A 6,242-nucleotide genomic window follows, 5' to 3' on the forward strand; every position below is an offset into this window, starting at 1 on the left:
TCCTTACATTTAAAGTAACTATTTCATCGATGTCAGGCCTTACTATTGCCATATTGTTAATTGTCCAGTATCAAATCTCCTATTTAGCATTGTCCTAGAAATGTTAGAGCAGTAAAGCAAGCAAGCAAGCAAGCAAGCAAGCAAGCAAGAGAGAAAGAAAGAAAGAAAGAGAAAGAAAGAAAGACATACAGAAGGGAAATGAAAAAATAAATCTGTCTTTATTCATACATAGCAGATTGGCTTTCTAGGCAACTCCAAAGAATAGAAAAAAAAAAACCTTTCTAGAATAAAAGTGAGTTTAGCAAGGTTGCAGGATATCATAATGCAGAAAATGATGTATTGTATTATGTAGAAACATATTTCTATATATTAGCAAGGTACATGCAAACCAAAAATTTAAATAAATATATATTGATATAATAGGTTCAGAAAGGATATATTTAGAAATAAATTTAAAAAACATATATGGATTCTGTAATCTGAAAACTATAAAATACTAATGAAAGAAATCAAGTAAGAACAAGATAATTGGAGAGAACACACCATGTTTATGAATTGGAAGACTCAACAGAGTAAAGATGCTAATCCTCCCAAAATTGATTCAATATGCCCAGTTAAAATCCCAGCAAGGTTTTGTTTTACATATATAGAAAAACTAATTCTAAAATTCATGTAAACACAAAGGAACTTAGAACAGCTAAAACAGTTTTGAAAAAAAAGATATAGTTAGAGAAATTGTAAGATTTTAAGATTTACTGTAAAGGTACAGGAATCAAGATAGTGTGATATTGGCCAAGAGACTGCATCAGAATGAATCATCACAGCAGCCCTGGGGGTGGCCATTATGATGCAATAATTAATGAGGCTGCTTGTTTGTTATTTGGGACTTACTTCTTTTTGAGGTGATCCTCATAGATGAACATTTTGCCAGAGAAGCACTTCCTTAGGTGGCTGGTATGATCTGTCTTTCACAGGATCCAGATCTAAGTTAGTTCTAGAAATTCAAAGTGGAGGAAAATAAACAAGTGGAACAGCTCTGGAATAACAAGTTGGTTCTGAGATTTTTAGATTCTGGAGCTGGTGAGGTGAGTATTCTACGTCTCAACACATGGATACCTGAGTTATTGGACATATATCCTGCAGCACTCATGATTTGCTTAGGAAGTGGAGTGAGGCTCCAACCTGTGCATGCATCAGAGTCACCTAAAATGCCTTGAATTTCTGATTCAGTAGGTCAGGGCCGGAAGAAGAATTTGTCTTTCTAACAAGTGTCCAAGTGACACTGATGGTGCTTGTCCAGAGATCACACTTGGAGAGTCAGTGGAGTAGGGCATACTAGTAAATCCATATGTAAAAATGCACAGAATGTAAAGATAAAGAAAACCAAGCTAATTGTCATTAAAATGCCTGTACCATTCACTTCATAGGTTTATTAGAAGGCCCACAGGCATAGATAATGCATGTGCATATCTCCATATAAATTATCAAGTGCCACACAAATATAAAATATTTTATGTTACTTTAAAAATACGGTCCTTCCATGTTTTGGCTATTGTTGACATTGCTTCTATGAACATTGGGGTACATGTGCTCCTATGCATCAGCATTTCTGTCTCTCTTGGGTAAATCCCCAGCAATGTTATTGCTGGGTCATAAGGGGGAACGGAGGAGAGAGAGAGAGTTGGGGAAAGAGAGGGATGCAAAACTTGAGAGACTATTGAATGCTGAGAATGAACTAAGGGTTGAGGGGGAAGAGGGGGGAAAGAGGTGGTGGTGATGGTGGAGGGCACTTAAGGGGAAGAGCACTGGGTGTTGTATGGAAAACAATTTGACAATAAAATATTATGGAGAAAAAAAAATACGGTCCTTCATTTTATTTTAAAAAATTTAATGTTTATTTATTTTTGAGAGAGAGAGAGAGAGAGAGAGAGAGAGAGAGAGACAGCATGAGCAGGGGAGGATCAGAGAGAGAAGGAGACACAGAATCTGAAGCAGGCTCCAGGCTCTGAGCTGGCAGCACAGAGCGCAAAGCAGGGCTCAAACCCATTAACCATGAGATCATGACTGGAGCCAAAGTCGGACGTTTAACTGACTGAGCCACCCAGGCGCCCCTGGTCCTTCATTTTAAAGAATGACGTACGTAATATTTGTTGATGTAAATCATTGGGTTTGGGAAATACCAGGTAGGTGGAGAGTAGTTGACATTTAGGATTAATAATTATACATATATTTTGTGGTGAAATAGATGATAATACTTGATCTTTTCTCAGTTTCTAGGCTACAATAGTATTATGAAAACTGCATGAATGACATTGAAAGATTCCCAGATATATTTATTTACTTTTTAAAGTTTATTAATTTTGAGAGAGAGAGAGAGAGGGAGAACAAAGCAGGCGAGGGGCAGAGAGAAAGGGGGTACAGAGGATCAGAAGCAAGCTCTGCATTAACAGCAGAGAGCCCAATGCAGGGCTCCAACTCACAAACCACAAGATTACGACCTGAGCTGAAGTCAGATGCTTAATTAATGGAGCCACCCAGATGCCCCAAAGATTCCCAAATTTATGAATCAGTTGTTCAGTATGGATTACATTGAGTTTTACATTCACATGGAATGACAGTCCCGTATGATGCATTCTTGCATTTACTTCTAGTTCACAACTGCTGTTCTGAAGATGTGTCTGCTCCTGTACTTGGCTTCCTTACTCAGCATCTCTTCAACGCTCCCACTGCTGGTTTCAATATCTTTTAGGTAAAGGCCTAACCAGCAGCTTTTACTGTTGCTTTGTCAGAGGGGGACTTTGCCTGGGCCTCTTACCTGTGACTACTTGGGGTTCTGGCTCATCTTCCTTTCTCCCCAATTCCCACACCCTCATGCCTTCTCTTAGGGCTCAAACTGCATTGAGGCCACTTAAAAATTGAAACCACCCTACATATTTAAAATCTCAAAGATAGCTTCACACTGTCTGCTGAAGCCTCTTCCGACATGTGTAAGTTACCTCCCCAAATTGCCTACTAGCTAGGTTCTAACCATTCTGTTCCTTTTAAGCCTCTTCCTAAACGTGTTAGCTTCTCTTTACTTAGAAGACTTAATACACACGGCAATGAGAATTTCTCCCTCCTTAGTACTACCTAGGACAGACTGATCCTTAGTGAGGTCTGCCCTCAGTTCTTTCAGCCTCAACTCTACGTCTCATTACCCTTTCAGACAGGGGGAAGGAAGAAGGTTTGACCCAATGTCCCCACCCAGGAAACCCGGTGCTTGCTGGTCAATGTGAGTTTCCAATAGCTCCAGAATGGAGAAGAGCAGGATAATCACACTCCAGCTGTGGGCATCCCTTCCCTCCCTTCCCTTCACTACCAAGTACATGACATCTTTAGGTGAGAACAGTTATTTGCTCTCTCAAATGTTTCAGGAGGCCCTGTGAGTATACTTTTCCTCTGATAAGAACCATGCTCTTGAGAAAGTTTTTTCATCAGTGACATGGGCAGATTATAGATTGAATCATAATATTCTGAAGGTAACCTTTGTTTAATTTAACATACATTAGATTTACAGAAATGTATAGTCTTATACAAGTATCAACCTCTTGAGGCCTCATTTCTCAAACACAGAAATTAAGGGGCAGGGCTAGATGATATTAAAAAAGTGTTCTTGGTTCTTCAAAATTTTCCTATGAGAAAAAATGCATGAACTTGAGTTTTATATACTGAGTCTGGATCCAATTTTAGTTTTGTTTTTGTTAATGACTATACTCTGTAGTTTATGATGGGGTATTTATAATTGTATCAAATTGGACCATACAAAATTGCATTTTGTAGGTCAGAAATGGTTGAATATTTGCTGTGGTTCAACCTAATATATTCTAGTAAGGATAATAAAAAAGCCACCCTTTAAGTGGACTTAAATTTTGTTACTGAATACTGTAAAACTAGGTTTTAATTTGGGCATGATCTGTTAAGATCTAAGTTTTTTAGCACCCAATTTAACATCAAAGAAATCTCTTTGTGAGGAGGAAAGTGATGTATTTCTTTTTCTTCCTTTCCATCTTTCTTTACTTCTGGGAAACCAGCTCCCAACATCTATAGCTTGAGGTGATGGCATAAAATATCTCCCAAACCTGAGGAAGTCAGTCAGTAACTGGCTTATAGGTGCATGAAACTCTATGACTTTTCTTTCTCATGAAAGTTCAACCAATGGAAAGACTCATGCTTTTATATTTTCAGAAGTCATGCCACTTTAGCATGAAAAATCAGGAGCTGACCAAAAATTGTAATAGCATTAGGCTCAACTCTCTCTTTTGCTACCCATCTGTTTCTCTCACTCCTCATGCCTTCACCAGGATGCACGTGCTCTGGTGAACTGAGGTGTGTGCATAGCACCCTCCCATCCAGTCAACTTCTGTTCACTTGAACTCTCTTGGCTCTTTTCCTTTTCACCAAAAGGAGTTGTTTTGAAGTTTGCTGCAATCTAAAAAAGAGGAAAGTAGGGGCCATCGTATAGAGTGTGGTGATGAATGCCTGATCCAACTACCAGGGGATATAAGGTGTCAAAGTCAAGTGGGACCCACAGTTTGGGACACTGGGAAGAATACACTGTGTTTTTTAGGGATTCCTCTTGGAGTTTTTCTTCTGCTACAGGATTTTAAGGAATGCCTTAGAGTGATTTATTAGTATCTCAATTTTATTGGCATTTCAAGAGGAATGGTGTGACATCCTTGGAATATTTCAACCAGGAATCTCAGCTCTTATGTTGCTCAAGTCTGTTCCAATTGGTCTTTAAAAAAAAAATGGAATTTTGAGCATAATCCCCTATTACTGGTTGCTTTTTTGTTCCCTCCACATCTTGTGTACTCTAGTTTCCGGATCAGTTCTTCCTTAAAGGGTTGATTTTAAACAAAAAGTATTTCCCTAGCAACTAAAAAGAGTTAGTTACTTGGGGGACTAAAACAAGCTAAAATTATCCACAGCAAGCCAGGTGCCCACATAGAGCCAGGGGACGCACTCAGAAGAAGGGCATGGAAAGATGGGCTATCACCTGAGAGGCAATGCTCAGAGCCTTGGAGCCTGAACTACTACCCTTCTGCCTCCTTCCCCGGCCGCCCCCTCAGACGTCCAGCCCCAAGCAGCCCGCAGCAATCTCCTTGGTTCATCTTCTCCGGGGATGTGTGTTTCTTGCTACTCCCTAGCCTGTAGCCCTGTACCAGCTCCCCTTTCCAAATGGGAGAATTCACTAATGTGCCTCCTAGAAATGAATAGTTCTGTGGACGTTTCATCTTCTAACTGCCTGTCTATTGTTTTTTTTCTCCCCACATTTGCCCAGCTTGGGCTATCCCCCATCACCAGCTTACTCTAGACTCTTCATCTTCTTTACTGCAATGTCTCCTACAGAGAAAGTTTTAATGCCCTGTGGCCCCAGGCCCAAGTCTCCACTTACATTCTGCACATCCTGCCTTCTCTTCATGTGGAGAATGGGTGGCCCAGTCTGGGATGGAAAATAGGCCATATTTTTCCATGTCACATCCAAAGGTCAGTCATTCCACTTGTTCCTCAAGAATCTAAACCACATGGATCTTTCTGTTTAGAGGCAAATACCCATTTCAGGAACAATTCAGGAAATTGACCTCCAAGTGCTCCTGCCAAAAATATTACAGGAACTACTATTATTTAATCATTTAAGATTTACTTCCTCTTGTAAACTTACAAACTTACTTGTTTTTGCAGGTTCGCTACCCTTTGGTAAGTTAAGCTCCCCCAAACCAGTAGACCTGTCCAGCTTTCTCAAGAAGGCTTTCTCAGAGAAATATTGTTGTATTTGCATTCAGCTGAAGAGCCACTATGAGATCAATATTTGATGAACGTGCCTGGGAATCCTGCAAAAGTGCAGCTGAAGACAGTGCCCGTTGTCCTTCCACATCTGGTACAGAGCAAGTGTGTTGGACCACTTCCTGACACACGCCTTTTCCGTAGGAAGAGTGCTGCCGCCTCTGGTTTGGCCCCTTTCCCCTGTTTGTACTCATTTATTCTTCACCTACTTCTCACCTAGTTACCCTGCTGTACTTTAAATATTATTGTAAGCCGTCTTAAATTCTTTCTGAAAGAAAGTAGGTTACTCATGAGTACTCCAAACTGAATGTGGGCTGAGAACGTCAAGAGACCAAAAGGCAAGCCCCCAAATGTCAGAAAATGCTCAGCTAGTAGCAATCAGACCTGCCGCCTCCCCAGCTGCAGTACCGCCCTTGATG

At 40.3% G+C, this 6,242-nt stretch overlaps 1 long non-coding RNA gene across 1 annotated transcript; it reads left to right on the plus strand.

Moving 5' to 3' along the window:
• Positions 1 to 916: 916 nt before the first annotated feature.
• LOC115306246 lies at positions 917 to 5,999 on the plus strand. Its single transcript, XR_003915266.1, has 3 exons — positions 917 to 1,085; positions 5,722 to 5,736; positions 5,823 to 5,999. It is a non-coding gene; the product is annotated as an uncharacterized LOC115306246 (long non-coding RNA).
• Positions 6,000 to 6,242: the final 243 nt, after the last annotated feature.

Source organism: Suricata suricatta, chromosome 2 (assembly GCF_006229205.1).
Source record: "Suricata suricatta isolate VVHF042 chromosome 2, meerkat_22Aug2017_6uvM2_HiC, whole genome shotgun sequence".
In the NCBI taxonomy this organism is placed as follows: Eukaryota; Metazoa; Chordata; class Mammalia; order Carnivora; family Herpestidae; genus Suricata; species Suricata suricatta.